Below are 21701 nucleotides of genomic sequence, written 5' to 3'. Positions count from 1 at the left end.
TATTTATATAAATAAAATATGTAAACATATATTCATCTATAAATAAATATATATATGTTTATCCCCTCAATACTGGTTCTCCAGAGTCAGTTAACAGAAAGCATTGGAATTACATTTGGTGCACATATGTGTACATGGATCCCATATACAAAGTTTTCTTTTTCAAAAGTGGCACCATACGTGTTATTTTGCCATTAAGTTTTTTCACTTTACAACATATTTTTTGACATCTTTCTAATTTAGTAAATTAAATTTTTCTGGTTATTTATTGCTGCATAACAAAAATTCATCCCAAAACGAAGTTACTTAACACAAAAATGTACGACTGCCTCTTGTGGTTCTGTGGATTGGGAATTCAGAGCGCGCATGGCGGGGGTGGCTTGTCTCTGCCCAGCAGAATCTGTAGCCTCCTCGGGGAAGACGCTCACAGCAGGGGCTTGAATCGCTGTAGACAGGCCCGGAACCTCTCTTTTTCTCCCTGTCTCTCTTTTCCTCTCTGAAATCATGCCACTGCACTCAAGCCTGGACAACAGAGTGAAACTCTGTCTCTAAATAAATAAATAAATAAATAAAATTTAAAAATAAAAAAAAAATAGATCTTTCTTTATCTTTAGACTCCTGCAAAGCTGCTGAGTGAGGCACAGTGTCTTTAAGACATGTAGAAGCCCTTTTGGGCATCTCCTTAAATATGTCTGAGGCCTTAACAAAGGATCGTACAGCCCCATTCTTGAGTCCATCTTTCCCAGAAACCAGATTTTGCTGCCCCAGATTTGAAAGGTTTTGCCTGGAGACGCCACAGTGAGAAACAGTAGTTCTTTCTAACCCAGCAGAGAAACAGTAATCCTTTCTAACTCAGCGAAGTCTGGTTCCTTGCTATTCCATCTCAGTTCTACTAAAAAACTGGAATAGCTTCTTCTTCAATTAACCTGTCTCTGCTTACCTTTTCTCATAGGCATCTGGAAAAATCCAGCTGGCATTTTCTATTTTTCCACTTGGAAATCACCCTAGTCAGATCCATGAGGTCCTTAGGTATCCTTGCATTGGTTATATTGATTTTTTTTTTTTTTTTTGAGACAGAATCTTGCTCTGTCACCCATGCTGGAGTGCAGTGGCTGATCGCAGCTCACTGCAACCTCTGCCTCCCGGGTTCAGGCAATTCTCCTGACTCAGCCTTCCGAGTAGCTGGGATTACAGGCATGCACCACCACGCTTGGCTAATTTTTTGTATTTATAGTAGAAATGGAGTTTCACCATGTTGGCCAGGCTAGTCTGAAACTCCTGACCTCAAGTGATTCACTCGTGTCGGCCTCCCAAAGTGCTGGGATTACAGGTGTGAACCACCACACCCAGCCAACCATTGACAGGTAGCAGTTTTGCTAACTGTTCTCCTGGTACGTGACTCAGGGGTTCTTTTCTCCAGCTTCCAATAAGCACTTTCTGTGCCCTTCATGTTTCCTCCAAGAGTTTTCCAAAGGTCCTTGCAACTCTCATTAATCCTCTTCGGAGGAAATTATAGCTTTTTCCTGTTGCTCAATCCTAAAGCCAGTATTTTAAGTTTTTGTTACAGCAGCACACACCTTCCAGACACCAAATGTTGTCCTGGTTACTGATTACTGCAAAGCAAACCACTGCAAGGTTTGTGGCAAACCCCTAGCTACACAGGAGAGAATGTGTGTTGTAAAGAATTTAGAGTCCTGGATTCCGTACTTTGATGGAAGACCTGAACAATTTTACCCTCCAACATATATTTCTCGAATGATTTTTTTTTTCTACTTCTACCTATTTCTATTCAGAGTGCAATGAATCTTTTCATCACCCTCTACCCTTGGGTGTCTTGGGCACTTGAAGTAGATGTATTTATTGATGGTAAAATGAAAGAAGATAAGGGAAGGGGATATTTACGAGAGGATTATCACTGGTAAGGTAGCACTTGTCTCAGTGTCTGATTTGTGTAACTCTGAATCCCAAAGCTAGAGGCAGGTGGTAGAAGGAAGTTGAAATTGACTCCTCGCTGTTTCCTGGAGGGCTGTACTATTCTAGGTTAGAGAGAGAACTTATGCTAAATCCAGCTACAAATGCACGATAAGGAGAAGTCCTTCCTGTTCATTTTGTTTCATGTTGAGTTTAGCCTCCATCCCGGTAATTGGTAAAAGATTTTCTTTGGTACTTTCATAGGAAGGAGCTGACACATTTTGACCACATATATTGAATAAAAGTTGGAGCAAAAGCACCAGGGCCTGTAAACCTGCAACCACCTTAACATGGAAGTCTCAAAATGGTCATAGCTGGGGAGGACCAAGAAACTGCAGAAGTCTGCCATCCAGCTTCTCTAGTTCTTTGTGTTTCTGATTTTTTTTTTTTTTTTGAGACAAAGTCTTGCTCTTTCACCAAGCTGGAGTGCAGTGGTGTGACCACAGTTCACTGTAATCTTGAACTCCTGGGCTCAAGGGATCCTCTGCCTTAGCCTCCTGAGTAGCTAGGACTACAGGCATATGCCATCACACCTGGCTACTTTTGCAAATCATTTTTTGTAGAGATGGCGTCTCCCTGTGTTGCCCAGGCTGGTCTCAAACTCCCAACCTCAAGTAATCCTCCCACCTGGACCTTCCAAAGTATCTGTATTACGAGTGTGAACTACTGCCTAGCCTTCTCTAGTTCTGAGGCTTGCTGAACTTAGTGTCCTAAGGCAAGAGATCCTTGATTTTTTTTTTCCTCCCAAAGTAAGGTCTTTGTTATGTGTTTGTGTTGACTATTCACTTGTAACAACTGCCAACATTTATTGAAAGCTTACTCTATGCCTGGAGCCAGGTAAACTGAGCGAACTGCTATTCACATAATCACATTTAATTTTCTCAACAACCTTGTGGAATAGATACTCTAATTATCCCCATTTTATAGATGAGGGCGATGAGATTTAGAGAGAAAAAACAACTTGCCCAAATTTACACAGGCAGCAAGGGAGGGCAGAATGAGAGCTTTGGCCAGATGTTTCCGACTCTGGTTATGTGGGAGGCCCCCACATTTTACCAGGAACTTCATGTGTGTATCTACACTTACCAAGGCATTTGTTTGTCTGTTTTTTTTTTTTTTTTTTTCTTTTTTTCGCTTTTTGAGACTGAGTCTTGCTCTATTGCCCAGACTGGAGTGCAATGGTGCGATCTCGGCTCTCTGCAACCTCTGCTTCCCAAGTTCAAGCGATTCTCATGCCTCAGCCTCCAGGCACCCATCACCATGCCTGGCTAATTTTTGTATTTTTAGTAGAGATGGGGTTTCACCGTGTTGGCCAGGCTGGTCTCGAACTCCTGACCTCAAGTGATCCACCCGCCTCGGCCTCCCAAAGTGCTGGGATTACAGGCTTCAGCCACCGTGCTTTGCCCTACCAAGGCATTTTGGTGACCTGGTTGCCATCTAGAAAGTGACAAAATAATTGCTTACAGAGGCAACAGATTGTTAGATGATGCAGCATTCATCCAAACTAAGGGATCAAAGGGAAAGATCTTATGGAGACCCTGTCAACTCTATTCATCTGCCTGTGACCCATTGTGGAAACTCTTGTAGTATAATACCTTCTGTATTAATTCGTTTTCACATTGCTGCTAAAGACATACTTGAGACTGGGCAATTTACAAAAGAAAGAAATTTAATGGACTTACATTTCCACATGGCTGGGGAGGCCTCATAATCATGGTGGAAAGCCAAAGGCACAGGCACATCTCACATGGTGGAGACAAGAGACAGAGTGAGAGAGCCAAGTGAAAGGGGTTTCCCCTTATAAAACCATCAGATCTCGCGAGACTTATTCACTACCACCAAAACAGTATGGGAGAAACCGCCTCCATGATTCAATTATCTCCCACTAGGTCCCTCCCACGACACGTGGGAATTACGGAAATAAAATTGAAGATGTGATTTGGGAGGGGACACAGAGCCAAACCATATCACCTTCTATGCACATCTCTGAACTAGGTATATGAAACTCAGCCAGTGGCTCAAGCACGTCATAACAGGGGCTGTTCACCCGGCACAGTGAGATCAGCTGTCCACATCAAGGTTTTGCAGCAGTAGAAAGGGAGGCATTTACTTGTAGGGCACCAACCAAGAGGAATCAGGCAGCTTATGCTTAAGTCCCAACCACCCAGTTGGCTTACAGGGAAGGATTTTTAAAGGTGGGAGGCAGAGGCTACAGGCAAAGCCATAAATCAATCCATGAAAGCTCGACATTTGGTTTGACTTAAAAAAGCAGACATCTGGGAGCAGAGGCCCACATGGGCTCACACTGGGACTAGTAATCCCAATACTTTGGAAGGTGGGGGTGGAAGAATTACTTGAGGCCAGGAGTTTGAGACCAGCCTGGGCAACATAGGGAGATCCTAGCTCTACAGATGTCATAGGTGAGTTCAAAGGTTTTCTGATTTGTGATTAGTTAAGGAGGTAAAGCTTTATCTAAAAATATGGGGTGTGCAGAAAAGAATGTTCATTCTGGCCCGTAGGTGTGGCTTCCTCCAGACCCTTCAGGAAGAAATTTAGAACAAGAACCACAGTTAGAGTTTAGTCCTCAGTTCCCTCTTATTCGAGGTCTATGTGCTAGTTGATCAGTTTAATGGGGCTCCAGGTTTCTGAAAAACAACTCAAGGACATACACTAAGATGTTATGTTTAGATTCTATAGGGAATGATATGGTTTGACTGTTCCTTTTTGCCGCCCCCAAGGTTGTGCCAACAAAGAAGGAACAACAAACCTGGCTGAAGCAGGCTAGTCCTTCCTTATAGCACTCTCCTTTCCTGGGTCCCTAGTTTCTTGTCCCCTCTTGGTGGCAGAAAGACTGCTTACCAGCTCAGATGCCTCCAATTCCCAGAACCAGAGAAAAGATACATGTGAAAATCCTCACACCAGTCAGCAACAAAAGCAGGCAGTGATTCTCTAAGCCTCTCATCCAAACAGCTTAGCAGTCACTTCTCCTTGACTTGTAAAAAATCTCATTTTGTAGCTCCCATAATTCCCATGTGTCATGGGAGGGATCCGGTGGGAGGTAATTGAATCATGGGTGCAGGTGTCCCCCATACTGTTCTCGTGATAGTGAATAAGTCTCATGAGATCTGATGGTTTTATCAATGGGAGTTTCCCTGCACAAGCTCTCTTGCTTGCTGCCATGTAAGATGTGCCTTTGCTTCATCCTTTACCTTCTGCCATGATTGTGAGGTCTCCCCAGCCATGTGGAACTGTGAGTCCATTAAAACTTTTTCCTTTGTAAATTAACCAGTCTTAGGTATGTCTTTATTAGCAGCACGAGAACAGACTGATACAGGGAACAAAAACATTTCCTGATTCTAACTTCCTTGGCTATTGTTTTAAGCTAAAATTACCTTCTTGCTTATCAAGTTGCTGGTTTACTTCTGAGGGCTAGCTAGGTGCCTGGAGTTTCTTTGAAGGAACTCAAGATTTTTCTGTGTTTTCATGCTGGGGTAGGGGAGGGGTACCCAGCAAGTCCCTGAGAATGGTGCCTGTTACATCTCAGTTCTAAGATTGCTAGGGAGCATATGATACAGCAATCCCACTGCTGAGTATATACCCCAAAAAGAAGAAATTAGTATATCAAAGAGGTATCTGCATTCTGATGTTTGTTGCAGCACTGTTTACAATAGTTAAGATTTGGAAGCAACCCAGGTGTCCATCAACAGATGGATAAAGAAAATGTGGGACATGTACACAATGGAGTACTATTCAGCCATGCAAAAGAATGAGATCCAGTCATTTGTAACTACATGGATGGAAGTGGAGATCATTATGTTAAGTAAAATAAGCCAGGCACAGAAAGACAGACATCACATGTTTTCACTTATTTATGGGATCTAAAAATCAAAACAATTGAGCTCATGGACAGAGAATCTATGAATGATTACCAGAGGTTGGGAAGGGTAGGGGGGCTGGATGGGGATTGAGAGGGTTGGGTAGGTAGGGATGGTTAATGGGTTAAAAAAAAGAAAGAATGAATAAGACCTGTTATTCAGTAGCACAACATGGTGACTATAGTCAATAACTTGTATATTTTATGATAACTTAAAGAGTGTAATTGGATTGTTTGTAACTCAAAGGATAAATGAGGGAATAGTACCCTGGTCCCCATGATGAGCTTATTTCACATTGCATGCCTGTATCAAAACCTCTCATGTACCCCATAAATATGTACACCTACCATGTACCTATAAGAATAACAAATAAAAACATATTTTGAAAAGATTACTAGGGAAGTAGGGTCCATACAAGACAGTAATAATATAGGTTAGCAAATGCTAAATGCCAAAGGCGTGGCACCCACAAGTGCTTCAGGGACCCTGAAACCATGCCCAGGCGACACACACACACACACACACACATATACACACACATGACCCTGATTGTGCTACTGGCTGGCAAAGAAAAAAAAAAATGCCCAAACTTCCCTGACAGTTGAACCAAACAGTGGAGAGGTGACTGCTGAGCTGTTTGGATGAGAGGCTTGGAGCAGCATTGCCTGCTTTTGTTCCTGATTGGTGTGAGGATTTGCACATGTATCTTTTCTCTGATTCTGGGAATTGGAGGCATCTGAGCTGGTGTGCAGTCTTTCTGCCACCAAGAGGGGACAAGAAACTGGGGACCCGAGAAAGGAGGGTGCTGTAAGGAAGGACTAGCCTGCTTCAGCCAGGTTTGTTGTTCCTTCTTTATTGGCACAACCTTGGGGGCAGCAAAAAGGAACTGGGAAGCATCTAATCTGTCTACGGGACAGTCTGAGCCCCACCTTGGTGCTTTGATTCTTCTTTTTCTTGCCAAGACAAACCTTGGTTGCACTGTGTATTCTGTCAGCTCCTGGGAGGCAGACAGGTGGGGACTAGGAAAGGTGACTGCTGACTCCAAGCAAATGCGTTGCCCTTGAGACCCGGGGCAGGGGAGAGAGGGGTCTGTCTGGGCGGAGACTCAGCAGAGGTCAGCGCATGGGCAGGTTGCAGGCAGTCTGCGAATTTGTAGCTCACACCTGTGCCCAAGCGCCCTCTCCCTGCCATCGGATCCGTCCTATGACCTTGGAAGATGTGGGGGCCACGCCACATGTTCTCAGGCCCTGGAGGAGTGGGATCCCAGGTGGGTGGGCGATGCCCCGCGGCAGCCGTGCCTCCCTGGATGTCGCCACGGGCGGTCACGCGGAATGCTGGCCCCCGCAGTTTCAGCCATCGGCCCCTCCACCTCGGCGGCCCGCCTTCTCCCTGGGCTCAGGTGTAATCGTGGCCCTAGGGTGTGTGCACCTGGGATGAAGTAGTGAAGGCGGCGGGCGCTAGGGTGAGTTGTCCTGTTCCGAGGAGCAGCAGTTTGCCAGAGTTAACGTGGGCAGCCTCTTTGGGAAGGGAAGGAAGGAGCACCGTCTGCCAAGCGCCTGCTCGCCCCCCGCGTGTCTGCCTGTGTGTGCCGTGCATGTGCGTGCGTGTGTGTGTGTGTGCGCGCGAGTGTGAGTGCGCGCGCGCCGAGGCGTTCCTCAGGTTGCGCTGCCTAGAAACCGAGGGAGTCATTGGAGAGGCGGAGGGTGGGGGTGGGGGCTCCCCGACCCTCGGAGGAGCCGGGGCTCAGGCGGCCAAGGCGAGCCCAGAAGCCCGGCTCCTGAACGCGGGCGCCGGCAGAGCGTGGACTGTGCTGCTGGCGGCCGCAAGGCCCCGGGGGACCCGCAGGGGAGGAGCTGGGGAGGAGGCCGGAGCTGCATGGAGTTTCTAGGGCGCGCAACTCCGGCGGGGCCTCGGCCACTGGGCTCCGGGGCGCAGCGAGGCAGCCGCGCACATGGGCTGAATCCGCGCGGCCAGTGGGAGCGGGAGGGGTAGAAGAGCGCGCGGTGCAGGGGGTGCGGGGCACACGTCCCCAGACGGGAGCAGAGGACAAGGACAGGGAGGCACGCGCCCAGATCGCGCTCCGAGTCGACGAGGGGGCTCGTGCCGGTCTCGGCGCGCGCGTGGGGAGCGGCCCGGGGGCGCCGAGGGAGCCGGCGGCAGCGAGGATGCCGGCGCGGGGACGCGGCTGCCGGCTGGGGGTGTGAGCGAGAGGCTAAGCGCTGCCCGCTCGGCGCCTCCATTCCGCGCCGCCCCCTCCCTGCGGGCCTCGGAGGAAGCCCCCCGCGCGGTGCGGAGGCGCCTCGGCTGCCGGGCTGCGGGGCCCCGGCCCAGCAAGAGGTGAGTGCAGCCGCCGGCTCCCTAGCTCACCCGCGCGCTCCCTCTCTTCTCCTCTTCCCTCGGTCCTCGCCCCTCTCCAGGGTGTCCAAACCCCCAGGCTGTCGCGAGCCCCCGTGTTCGGAGTGGGCGGGCGATTGGCAGACAACGCCTCCCGTACCTGTTGGCTCCGGCACTGGGGCACCCACCCGGCGGGCTGGGGGCTGCCCCGGCCACCTTGCCCTCGGTGGAGCTGGCTCTGGCTGCCTGCCTGGGGGCGTGGGGCTAGGGAAGGGCCGCGGCGCACTCTGCTGTCCCGGCACTGTGCGGGCTGGAGGCTGGGAACCGCTCCTGTAGCCCCCAGGCGCCAGTGGCCACCAGGCAGCGCGCCCGCGGCCGAAGGCTCCCGGGAGGTGGGGAGGGAGGGCAGGGGACCCGGAGCCGCACCGCAGCCCAGGTGGGAACGCCCGGCGGCAACCAGGTCTCTTCGGGAAGCCGGAGTCATGGCGATCGGGGGAGACGGGAGGCAGGGTTCTCTCCACGTCCGGCCCCCAGCGCTGACTGCTTGCCTTCCTGGACGCACGCTCCTCGCCGCCACCTACCCCGAGTCTGGGGGCGCCGGGGTGCAAGGGGTAACCAGAGAGGCCTCTGCAGTCCGGCTGGTACCTAGTCCCTGAGCTCCAAGCAGCTAGATGGGTCTGGCGCCCAGGCAGGGGCGGGCTCCGTCTTCCCCGGACAGTCTGGGTTTACCCGGGTTCCCAGTCTCTCCGGACTAGCGCAACGCGGAGTGAACTTCCCGAGACTTGGTCCGAGGGCTCCTAGGCAGCAGCAGGTAGTTCTGGGCCGCCCTCGGGGAGAGGGCGAGCGGGGGACACCCCATCCCGACGGGCTGGGGATACAGAGCGTGCACCGAGGGGATCAGTTTGCGTCCTAGCCTTCGGCCACGTGCGCCCGGGCCACCACCCCACCATGGTTTCCCACTGCTCTTTTTTCTTGGACAAGGCTTGTGTGAGGAAGGCGTCTTTCTTCCATTTGGGTCGAAGCCCTTAGCTCCCGGGTGAAGCGGTGCCTGCAGTTCCCTGAGTGCCAAGACTGGGGCGCCAGCCATCCCCAGGCCCTGAGCCGGTTTTCTGCAAAAAAAGGAGACTTTCTTGGGCTCAGGGAATAGCAGCTTAGCGCCGGCTGTGTGTGGCTGGGAAGTCTGTTTAGTGGTGATAATAACTACATTCTAGAGTGACCCACAGTAGCCTCTGCGACAGAGTTGGGATGACCTTCCCAGAAAGAATGGGTAGATTTCTGCGCTGTGTGTTCAGACACACGCAACATTTGTGCACATAGGAGAACTCATGAGCTCCTAGGATTTTCAGGTTCTGCTTCTTTAACTGCTGACTTTTGCTCAAAAAGGGAAATTATTTTTCAATTCGGGCATCAAAGCTTTGGAAAGGAATTTAAAGCCATTTGGTGTGAAATTGTCTTGAGGCTAGAACAGGACGTGTTTTTCCTAGGAGCCTGATTCCAGCTCTCCTCCTTGGCTTGTTCGTGGTTTTATTTCATTTTTGTGGGGTGGGAGGAGGTGTTAGAAGAAGAAGAATGTGGAGTCTTGATTTTTATCTGCTACCTGTACTGATGTCCAGGTGTCACCTCAGACCTCTCAGCCTTGTGGTTCTGTCACCACGCCCAGTTTAGGATTCATTCCTGGGCTCCAGGAACTGCATAACTTTGCTAGTTCCTCAGGCAATCAGTGGGGTCTTCTACCAAAGCCCCAAGGATGCCCTGCGTTGTGTTTCCAGAGCAGCCTGCCCTGGTGGAAGACCAGTGGAGTGGCTCTGTTTTTTGACTTCACTGCAGACGTGTGGGTTTTTCATGGCAATAGCTGCATGGAGCTGTTTACTGAGAAGCTGTTCTACGACAGTGAAGTTGGTTACTGGGTGTATCCAAGTGGAGTAATGAAAACAAAACTCTTTGGAAATCCAATCCTCATGATATTTTATTGGAGGAGAGCTAAATCCTCTTAGAATTGTTCACCAAGATGTCACCTTTCCCTGAACTCTGAAAGCAACTATTGCCAGTAATCAGGCCTTCGGCTAGGGTGCAGGATAAGGGCTTTTTGCAAGAAAATAATTTAATTCAGCTGGTTCTGTTGAGAAAGGGATGGGCAAGACTTGACCGACACACGTGATGCCCTTTCCTCTGTAAGGGGAGGGGGGTGGATGAGAACCGATCACTTTTGAATTTTACATTTATCTCCCCAGTGGGTAGCTTCAGATCCCTCCATAAATATTGGGCAGGGCAAGGATCTCATTTATACATTTCTTTTTCATAGCAACTGGCCTTGGGAGGGTCACCAGCCAAGGTGGGGTGTCTGTGACAGGCCCTTCCTCCTGTTGTGGTGTGTGCAGTGGTGTCTTTTACCACATTCTTATACTGACAGCCTATGCAGTGCTCGCTGGTTGTCAGAAGGGGGCACTAGTTCTCATTACGAGAGAAATTCCGATTGATAGAACTTTGGACGTTTAAAGCCTTCGGAGACCCTCTTAATTCAGATTTCTGAGACCCTACTTGTGTGCCAGACCCTTTCACACCTTTGAGCTCATGTCATCCTCATTTTTCCTGTTTGGAAACTGCTGCGAAGGGAATTGAAATCACTTTTCCTGGGGCTGTGAAGCTTGCAGGTCAGAAGCAGCGTTACGGTTTGAGGCTAACAGGCCGGGATTCGATCCTACGTGTGTGGCACTTTCCACACTGCTTCCTTAGGATAGGAAAAGTATTTTGGGAATCTTTGACCTGCAGTAATTTGTTTAGAGTCAGACACAGAGTGGGTGCCCTGTCTATGTTCGTTGAATGAATCTAGGTTGGCATCTCATTCCTCATTCCTGGTGAGGAAACTAAGGCACCGGAGGAGCTGTGTCTTGCGCAGTTGGTTTGGGGAGGAAGGAGAATCCCACAGCAAAGCCCTTCCCTTGTCACGTGTGCCTGTACTGGTTTGATGATTGATGATAAGCTTTTTTTTTTTTTTTTTTTTTTTTTGCATATTCCCTTTCTGTACTCAGGTTGGTATAGGCTGAGTGGCACCTTAGCCCTTCACTTGGGGCTTCAGCTGGTGTAGTCAGAGTGTCTGAAATGTCCTTTCACGATTGAGAACCATTAGGCAGTGCAACCAGCAACAGCCTCTGATGCTTGTTAAAACAGTGTGAGTTCTGACTCCTAAGCTATGAAACCATCCTTCAAGATTAGCAGAGCATTGGCAGATTTCTCAGAACGCTCAATTTGAGGATAATTCCAAATGTGGTTCGGAAGGAGAAAAAGGAAAACACCATTGTTGCATCCAACCTTGGGTTTTTCAATGTGAATTATGTTTTTAGTCATTTAACATTCAACAAGCATTTATTCAGTGCCTAGTATGTGGTACAGATAGACGAAGATGACACAGTGCCTGTCATCAAAAAATTCACAGATTAGTGGGGAGGGCAGACCATGTGTTAGGGTTGCACATTTGTGAGCAGAGGTGGATGATAGCTAGGCAAGGGTGGAGGTGATGTCTGAGCTGAGTTTACAGGATGATTAGGACGTGGTTAGCTTTTCATGGGTATTCTGGTGCAGAGGAAAGGGTGGGAAAGGACGAGATATTAGAACACATGTGGAGAATATGAGGAAGCAGCTGGTAGTTTGGAGTTCTTGGTGCTTAAAGATTGAGACAGGGAGGTACAAAAGAAATGACCAGATGATAGATGGGGGCCATTGGTCAGGACCAGGGACTCAGCATTTCTCCATTAGGGTGGCATGGTCACTTTTGGCTGGAGACTTCGTGGTGAATGAATTTGGCACTGAGAAGACCAGAAACATGGATACCAGGGAGGAAGCTGGCTCTGAAAGCCAGGCAAGGCTGATGAGGCCATGGTGGGGAGGATGGAGAAGATGGGATGGATTCAGCAAACAGGAGAATTGTCAGCTAGGATCCTTGGGTTGCAAGCAACAGAAACTAAGTCTGGCTAACAACGTCAACAAAGATTGCCTCAGAAATATTGATGGAAACTCACAGGATTAAGAGCATCCCTAAAGAATCAGGCACGGAATAGACAGGAATTAGGCAGTGCAGGGGATCTCGGTGGCAGGAATTGACTTATGGTCTCTTCCAGCAGATGCTATGGAAGTAAATGATCACCAACCTTTTCTATTATTATTGAGGTAGGAGGTGAGACTCAACTCTAGAGGTGGGGCTCAATTTGGTCCAATTAGCTGGACCAAATTGAGGACCAGCTAAAACAAGGCTGGGGGGCAAGCAGCTCTCCATAAGACACACCCACACATGCGCCATGTCAGTTTACCATTGCCATGGCAGCAACTGGAAGTTATTACCCCTTTCCATGGCAATGACCCAACCACCCAGAAGTTACCACCCTATTTCTAGAAATTTCTGCATAAACTGTCCTTAATTTGGATATGACTAAAACTGGGTATAAATATGACTGCAGCACTGGGGTGCTACCCTGCACATACTGCCTAGGGAATAGCCCTGCTGTACAAGGAGTATCTCTGCTGCTGCTGTACACTGCTGCTTCAATAAAAGTTGCTGTCTCCCATTGACAATAGCAAAGACATGGAATCATCCTACATGCCCATCAATGATAGATTGGCTAAAGAAAATGTGGTACATATACACCATGGAATACTATGCAGCCATAAAAAGGAATGAGATCATGGCCTTTTCAGGGACATGGATGGAGCTGGAGGCCATTATCCTTAGCAAACGCAGGAACTGAAAATCAAATACCACATGTTCTCACTTATAAGTGAAAGCTAAGTGATGAGAACATACGGACACATGGGGACACACACACGCACACACACAAACACACACTGGGGCCTGTTAGAGGGTGGAGGGTGCGAGGAGGGAGAGCATCAGGAAGAATAGCTGATGGATTCTAGGCTTAATACCTGGGTGATGGGATGATCTGTGCAGAAAATGACCATGGTACATACACATTTACCTATGTAACAAACCTGCACATGTACCCCTGAACTTAAGATAAAAGTTGGAAAAAAAAAGGTAAAAGTTGGAAAAAAAAATGAATAAGTAAATAAATAAATAGATATTCTGTGACTATTAGAAAAAAAAGTTGCTGTCTTACACCCCTGGCTTGCCCTTGAATTCTTTCCTGGGCAAAGCCAAGAACCCTCCCAGGCTAAGCCCCAATTTTGGGCTCACCTGCCCTCCATTATTGTTATTGTATCATTCTGCTGCATTCAGGATGCTCAGAGGACATATCCGATTGGCATAGTTTTGGGTTCCTATATCTAGGGGAAGGTTTCTGAGAAGTCACTGAGATTGGGACAGATTGTTTTCTTTTCTTTCTTTCTTTTTCTTTTTTTTTGATGGAGCCTTACTGTGTTGCCCAGGCTGCAGTACAGTGGTGCGATCTCGGCTCACTGCAACCTCTGCCTCCCGAGTAGCTGGGATTATGGGCTCCTGCCACCATGCCCGGCTAATTTTTGTATTTTTAGTAAAGATGGGGTTTCACCATTTGGCTAGGCTGGTCTCGAACTCCTGACTTCAGGTAATCTACCTGCCTCGGCCTCCCAAAGTGCTGGGATTAAGGCGTGAGCCACTACGCCCGGCCGGGAGAGAGTGTTTTCTGAAAGGAAACTGGAATGATTCTGCTAAAAGACAGTGATGTTGAGCTTGTCTTCCATAAGAGGGAAAATTGGCAGGACTTACTAATTGCTAGGGAAGTGGGAGAAAGGGAAGGTGTCACCATTGGGTTTCTGGTTTAGGTAACAGGGTAGAGAAGCAGAACTGAAGTCTGAACAAGACTAAATAACTGGTTTGCTTTCCCACTGGCAGGGCTGTGGGCAGCTCTCCATGACCAGGTTATCGGAGAGGGTGACAATCTATTTTAACAAGCTTCATTAAGGGACTGTGCTGCTGTGAATAAGACCTATTTAAGTAGGTTACTTTATCTCACGCACCACAAATCTGGATTCTTTGAAAATGCTTTCATTCATCCAACCAGTATGTATTGAGCATCTCTGGTTCAGGTACTGGGGAAAATGATGAATTCGTCAGACAGAGATGGTACCCTTATAGTCTAGTGGTGTAAGACACAATAAAAAATATAGAAATAAAATTGGAGGATGTAATTGAGACAGATGCAAGGGCTACTTCAGATTGGATGGCCAACAAAGGTCTCTCTCTCTTTTTTTTATTTTTTGAGATAGTCTTGCTTTGTTGCCCAGGCTGGAGTGCAGTGGTGCAATCTTGGCTCACTGCAGCCTCTGCCTCCCGCATTCAAGTGATCCTTCTGCCTCAGTCTCCAGGGCAGCTAGGATTACAGGCATGTACCACCACACCCAGCTAATTTTTGTATTATTATTGTTATTTTTTGAGACGGAGTCTCACTGTGTCATCCAGGCTGGAGTGCAGTGGCATGATCGCAACTCACTGCAACCTCCGCCTCCCAGGTTCAAGCGATTCTCCTGCCTCAGCCTCCCGAGTAGCTGGGATTACAGGCGCCCGCACGTCCAGCTAATTTTTGTATTTTTAGTAGAGACGGGGTTTCACCATGTTGGCCAGTATGGTCTTGAACTCCTGACCTCAGGTGGTCCGCCTGCCTCAGCCTCCCAAAGTTCTGGGATTACAGGCATAAGCCACTGCGCCCGAACTAATTTTTGTATTTTTATTTATTTATTTTTTGAGATGGAGTCTTGCTCTGTCACCCGGGCTGGAGTGCAGTGGCGTGATCTCGGCTCACTGCGACCTCCGCCTCCTGGGTTCAAGCGATTCTCCTGCCTCAGTCTCCTGAATAGCTGGAATTACAGGTGTGTGGCACCATGCCCAGCTAATTTTTGTATTTTTAGTAGAGATGGGGTCTCATCATGTTGGCCAGGCTGGTCTCGAACTCCTGACCTCAAGTGATCCACCTGCATCGGCCTCCCAAAGTGCTGGGATTACGGGCATGAGCCACCGAGCCCAACCACAAAAGATCTCAATGATGAGCTCTATTTAGACTGACACCAGAATGACATGAAGAGATAAGGTGGGGAAATATCTGTGGAAGAACTTCCAGGGTGTGGGAACAGCCAGTGCAAAAGTCTCAAAGCAGGAATGAACTGGGCTCATTTAGAGGAGAAGGAAGGAGACTGGTGTGGCGGGAGATGAGTTCAGAGAGATGGGGGCTAGCTCATATAGGGTCATCCTGTGGAGTTTGGGTTTGATACTGAGTTCAATAGAAGCCATGGAGGGGTTTTAAACAGGTGAGTGATATGACTTAGTCTATATTTTCCAAAGATCATCCTGTCTCCAGCTGTCCATTCTGCCTGCACTACCGTGGTACAATAAAGCGAGTCTTTATCCATCAGAATGTAAAATAAAATGTAGTGTTTAGGAGTAACAGATGGAGAGAAAATGCTTTGGTGACCTTAATTTGGTGATTTCTAACGTACCAGTTGAGTGTGGATACAAACAAAACTGCAATCATAGTATGATTTCAGTTTTGTTTAAAAACGTGGTACAGAAGAACAATGGAAATAAATGGACCAAAAATGTTAACAATGCTTGTCCAAAGCTGTTGGCATTATGAATGATTTTATGGTTTTGCAAATGAACACACATTTCTTTTATAATTGGAAAAATATTTGTTTTAAAATGTAGACACCGGGCCGGGTGCGGTGGCTCACGCCTGTAATCCCAGCACTTTGGGAGGCCGAGATGGTTGGATCAGCTGAGGTCAGGAGTTCAAGACTAGCCTGGCCAGCCTGGCGAAACCCTGTCTTTACTAAAAATATAAAAAACTAGCCGGGCGTGGTGGTGGGTGCCTGTAATCCCAGCTCCTTGGAAGACTGAGGCAGGAGAATTGCTTGAACCCAGGAGGCGGAGGTTGCAGTGAGCTAACATTATGCCACTGTACTCCAGCCTGGGTGACAGAGCGAGACTCTGTCTCAAAAAAAGTAAATAAATAAAATGTAGACACCGATGATCACCAGTGCCTTGAATAGAGTGTTGGGAGACTGTAATCTACTAAACACTTTCCCCTACCATCTTATTTTGGGAATTTTAATCTCAAAAACCCACAGTCCTGGTTGGGACAGAAGATAGGATGCTCATTGTATTAGTCTGTTCTTACACTGCTAATAAAGACATACCTGAGACTGGGTAATTTATCAAGGAAAGAGGTTTAGTGCACTCACAGTACCACATGGCTGGGAGGCCTCCCAATCATGGCGGAAGATGAAGGGAGAGCAAGAGGATGTCTTCCACGATGGCAGGAAAGAGCTTGTGTGGGGGAGCTCCCATTTATAAAACCATGAAATCTCGTGAGACTTATTCACTACCATGAGAACAGTGTGGGGGAAACCGCCCCCATGATTCAGTTATCTCCACCTGGCCCCACCCTTGACACGTGGGGATTATTGCAATTCGAGATGAGATTTGGGTGGGGACACAGCCAAACTATATCACTTGTTTTGACAAAGGTGCCCAATGAGTGGCTCTGTTTTGTGCTTAAGACATTTTTTAGTGATGAAATTAAACATTCTTTTTTAAAAAGAAATTAAAAGCTATACAGAAATGTTACAGAGAACATGGAAGCCATCTTTCTTCACTCTCATTCTCAATACCATTCACATTTCAAGTACATATATTGTTAGATTTTTTTCTATGCCTTTCAAATACATACATCTACATTTTGTTGAATTTGGGATATTGCTGTAAGAAGTTACCTTACTTCTAAATTACTCTCCAAGTTCCTTCTCATAGAGATTGAAACCAAGATGACCTTTTTTCCCCCTTTTGAAACAAATTACTGGGAAATTTGAACACATAGCTAGGAAGAACCGAACCTTGCCTTTTTAGTATTCAGAGTGTTACTGAAAGCATAATTTATACTTATAAAGAATAGAGCAATTAAATATTCATTAAAAGCTCATTTCTGAACATTTAAACATTACTGCTTTTGTATTGGATCCCAAAAGTTTGTATCACGATTACAAATTGCTTGCACTTTTTCGTTATCAAAAGTTAGGCAACAGGAAAATTTAGAAGTGCAAATTCAACAGCTTGGCTAATTATTTTGGTGTCATATTTGTTACAACTAAGTATTATTCCTTGAAAACAGGAAAAGAAAAACATTCAATGAAGTGTTTATTTATTTATTTATTTATTTATTTTTGAGACAGAGTCTTGCTCTGTTGCCCAGGCTGGAGTGCAGTGGCGTGATCTTGGCTCACTGCAACCTCTGCCTGCTGGGTTCAAGCGATTCTCCCGCCTCAGCCTCCCAAAGTGCTGGGATTACAGGCGTGAGCCACTGCACCCAGCCTCAATCAAGTGTTACTCAGAACCATTGATGTGTTCTGGAAGAGCTGGACATCCATATAAAGCCCAAGTCGACCTTGTGGTCTCATCCTATAGACTGGGCTTGGGGGCTTCAGTGTCAGGAATTAACTGCCACAAACTCAGTCTCAATATGACTGAATAGTGTTGGATCGGAGTCTCATTATGTGATTCAGCAGAATTACTACCTTAAAAAAAGTCATTAATTAAACATATCCTTTTGTGGTGAAGAGAATGAATATGTGTTTAGAAGACATTGACTGCAAAGTAATAGAACCGTGGAATTAAAGGAGGAGAGGAATCTTGGTTAGCTTTTACAGATGGGGAGACTCAGTCAGAGAGATTGAGTGACGTGTGCGCTGTCAGAGTTCATTTCACACCCCAGATCCCTTGCCCCTACACCCAGCCATGGCTCCGTGTTATTGGAAACCAAATTTATTTTCGTAAACCCAAGAATTAGGAAAATGCTCCGAACCTCATGAAAACCGAGAGGGTTTTTGAACCGTTCATTCATTCTGTAAAGTGTAATCTGTTTGTGTACTGATAACAGGCCTAATTACTGTGTAAACATTTTTATAGCCTGGTAAGAAAACCTCAAACATCTGTACTGAACACTGATGTGGCGTCTCAGCCTCCAGCGTTCCTACTGCTGCTTCGGAAAACCAGTTGCTCTGCTTTTTAATCTGATCTGTGGTTGATGATTCATTTTATATGCATACACATAAACACATATTCCGTCTCAGCAGGCAAACTAGCTTAGTGCTTAGTAGGTGTCGTCTATTTTATTTCTCCCATTCTACAGATGAAGAAACAGAGATGTAGCCAGGCCACAGAGATGTTGCACAGGGTCACGGTTTAGTACTTGGAAACCCAGAGGTATGTAACCCACCAGCTAAAGCCTCCATCCTCTCTGTGCCTATCCAAGACAAACAACTGTTGTGCAAGGATGATCAGGATCTGAGTCTGTGAAACCATTTTCAATAGTTAAATCAAGGCCGGGCACAATGGCTCACGCCTGTAATCCCAGCACTTTGGGAGGCCCAGGCAGGCAGATCACGTGAGGCCAGGAGTTTGAGACCAGCCTGGCCAACATGGCGAAACCATGTCTCTACTAAAAAATACAAAATTTAGCCAGGCGTGGTGGTGGGCGCCAGTAATTCCAGCCACTCAGGAGGCTGAGCAGGAGAATCGCTTGAACCCAGGAAGTGGAGGTTGCAGTGGTAGAGGTTGCAGTGAGCCAAGATTGCGCCACTGTATTCCAGCCTGAGTGACAGAACAAGACCCTGTCTCCCACAAAAGCCCTCCAAAAAACAGTTCAATTACATTTTTTGCCCAGATGTCAAGCGGCAGAGAGACCTCTGCGAGGTTATTGCATTTTTAAGCCTGTTTTGTGGGTTGCCATCAATCCGTTCCCTCCATGGCTCACTTGGTGGTAGCAGGTCACCAATAGATCATCTGCCCTCAGCTCAGATGGGTGGTTTTCTTTTCCTGCCAAGACCCAAGCCTCAAGTTAGTTACCTAGGCAACTAACTGACTTGGTTCCTGTATTGTTTTTATTTTATTTTATTTATTTTTGAGACAGAGTTTCGCTCTTGTTTTATTTATTTATTTTTGAGATGGAGTTTCGCTCTCGTTGCCCAGGCTAGCGTGCAATGGTGTAATCTCGGCTCACTGCAACCTCTGCCTCCCGGGTTCAAGCGATTCTTGTGCCTCAGCCTCCCAAGTAGCTGGGATTACCGGTGCTCACCACCACACCGGGCTCAGTTTTGTGTTTTTAGTGGAGACAGGGTTTCCCCATGTTGGCCAGGCTGGTCTCAAACGCTTGACCTCAGGTGATCCACCCACCTCAGCCTCCCAAAGTGCTGGGATTACAGGCATGAGCCACTGCACCCGGACAGCATTATTTTCATTTATTTATTCAGAGACAGAGTTTCTGTCACCCAGGCTGAACTGCACAGTCACAATCATGGCTCGCTGCAGCCTCAGCTTCCTGGGCTCAAATGATCCTCCCACCTCAGCTTCCTGAGTAGCTGAGACCAAAGTTAGCCAACAAGCCCAGCTAATTCTTAATTTTTTTGTAGAGACAGGGTTTCACCATGTTGCTCAGGCTGGTCTCGAACTCCTGGCCTTAAGCAATCCTCCTGCCTTGGCCTCCCAAAGTGCTGGGATTATCGGTAGGAGCGACTGCACCCAGCAATCTTTAAATAAACACTGAAATTCTCTAATCTCGACACTCAAAGAGATAAATGCTTCTGTTGAGCTTCCAAAAAGCCAGCCAGAACTCCTTGGAATCCTCAGAGGGCAGTAGGCAACGGGGAAAAATCACATTGAGACTGGGAGCAGCGGCTCATGCCTGTAATCCCAGCTCTTTGGGAGCGGGTGGATCACTTGAGGTCAAGAGTTCAAGACCAGCCTGGCCAACATGGTGAAACCCTGTCTCTACCAAAAAAATACAAAAGTTAGCCAGGTGTGATGGTATGCATCTGTAGTTGCAGCTACTCGGGAGGCTGAGGCAGGAGAATCACTTGAACCTGGGAGGCAGAGGTTGCAGTGAGTTGTGATTGCCCCATTGCACTCCAGGCTAGGCAACAGAGTGAGACTGTCTCGAGGAAAAAAAAAAAAAAAAAAATTCACATCATTAAAGAGGAGGGAAAAAGAGAGAGCCAGAGCTGAAAGTGAGCTTTCCACTCCTAGGGAAAGCTTTTGGAAGTTACTGCGGAATAATATTAGGAGGGAAGGTAAATGCAAGAGGCAGGCATAGTTGGGACAGTGACCCCATCGTAAATGATAACTCCAGAGATGGGATGACCCTGCTGTGGTCTTGGAAAAGGATGGTTATCAGTGATGCTTTTTCAGGAAACAGACCTTTCTGGAGGAGGTGAAATCCCTCCAGACCTTGGATTTGAGTGCTAGGATCTGAAGCAGAGATTTTAATTCAGTGGTTCTCAAACTTTGCTGCACGTTAAAATTCTCTGGGGAGGCTTTAAAAAGTTCCAGTGCTCTAATCACATCCCAGGAATCTCCTGGGGCGTGGGAGGCGGTGGTGATTCCACTGTACAGCCAACTTTGAGAAGCAGGGCTCTCGCACACCATTTCTCCAAGGGATGTGCCAACCAGGGGATCTTGTTGAACTGCATTTAAAAAAAAAAAAAAACAAAACAACCCAGAGTCTTGCTCTGTCACCCAGGCTGGAGTGCAGTGGCACAGCCTCAACCTCCTGGGCTTAAGTGATCCTCCTGCCTCAGCCTTCCAAGTAGCTGGGACTATAGATGTGTGCCACGGCACCCGGATAATTTTTGTGTTTTTTGTAGAGATGGGGTTTCACTATGTTTCCCAGGCTGGTCTCAAAGTCTTGGACTCAAGCAGTCCGCTCACCTCAGCCTCCCAAAGTGCTGGGATTACAGGCACGAGCCACTGTGCTCAGCCTAAACTGCAAATTATGATCGTTGAGTTCGGGGAAGATATCTCTTTTCTTTCTTTTTTTCTTTTTCTTTTTCTCTTTCTTTTCTTTCTTTCTTTATGATTATTATTATTTTTTTGAGATGGAGTCTCGCTCTGTCACCCAGGCTGGAGTGCAGTGGCGTGATCTCGCCTCACTGCAACCTCCACCTCCCAGGTTCAAGCTATTCCCCTGCCTTGGCCTCCCAAGTAGTTGGGATTACAGGCGCCCGCCACCATGCTCAGCTGATTTTTAAAATATTTTTAGTAGAGGCGGGATTTCACCATGTTGGCCAGGCTGGTCTCAAACTCCTGACCTCAGGCAATTGTCCATGGAGCAGGCATTTCTAACAAGCTGCAGCCGCCACTGCTATTGGGTGGACCCCAGTGGGAATACTAAGATGCTAGTTCAGAGAAACGTTTTCCTGATATCCTTAGCTTCACATGAAGGGCTTCCGGAATCACTGCCTTTTCATGAGATGCCTGGCAGCATGGGTTCATCCAGGGCAGGGTTAGAGAACAAAGGACTGAGGACCCTGCCTTTCCCACCCCTCAGACCAAGACAGACTCACTGCAAAGGCTCATAGCACCCTCCGAGTCCTCTCTACAGGGTCCTTCTCAGAACCAGTTGTCAGGATGAAACTTACTTATCCTTCAAGATTTAGCACATTCTCCTGTCCCTGGTCAGGATTTTTTTTTTTTTTTGTGGTTTGAATTACAAATTTGTTTATTTGCCTGCCTTCCCTTCTCCCCTCTGCCTCTGCCCTCCCCTCTCCCCT

The 21701-nt window shown here is 47.4% G+C and overlaps 1 protein-coding gene across 2 annotated transcripts in view; it reads left to right on the top strand.

Moving 5' to 3' along the window:
• Positions 1-21701, top strand: part of CALN1 (calneuron 1) — a 722396-nt gene that overhangs the window by 142116 nt on the left and 558579 nt on the right. Inside the window, exon 1 of one of the 2 annotated variants that reach the window (XM_011992873.1) lies at positions 7898-8183. The exons of the other annotated variant lie outside the window; for it this stretch is intronic. The gene's annotated coding sequence lies outside the window, so the exon portion shown is untranslated. Of the gene's footprint in view, positions 1-7897; positions 8184-21701 lie in introns of those variants that run through there. 2 annotated transcript variants of the gene reach the window in all.

This window comes from Mandrillus leucophaeus, unplaced genomic scaffold, assembly GCF_000951045.1.
Source record: "Mandrillus leucophaeus isolate KB7577 unplaced genomic scaffold, Mleu.le_1.0 Scaffold42, whole genome shotgun sequence".
Lineage (NCBI taxonomy): Eukaryota > Metazoa > Chordata > Mammalia > Primates > Cercopithecidae > Mandrillus > Mandrillus leucophaeus.
This window is presented reverse-complemented; position numbering and strand designations above follow the sequence as displayed.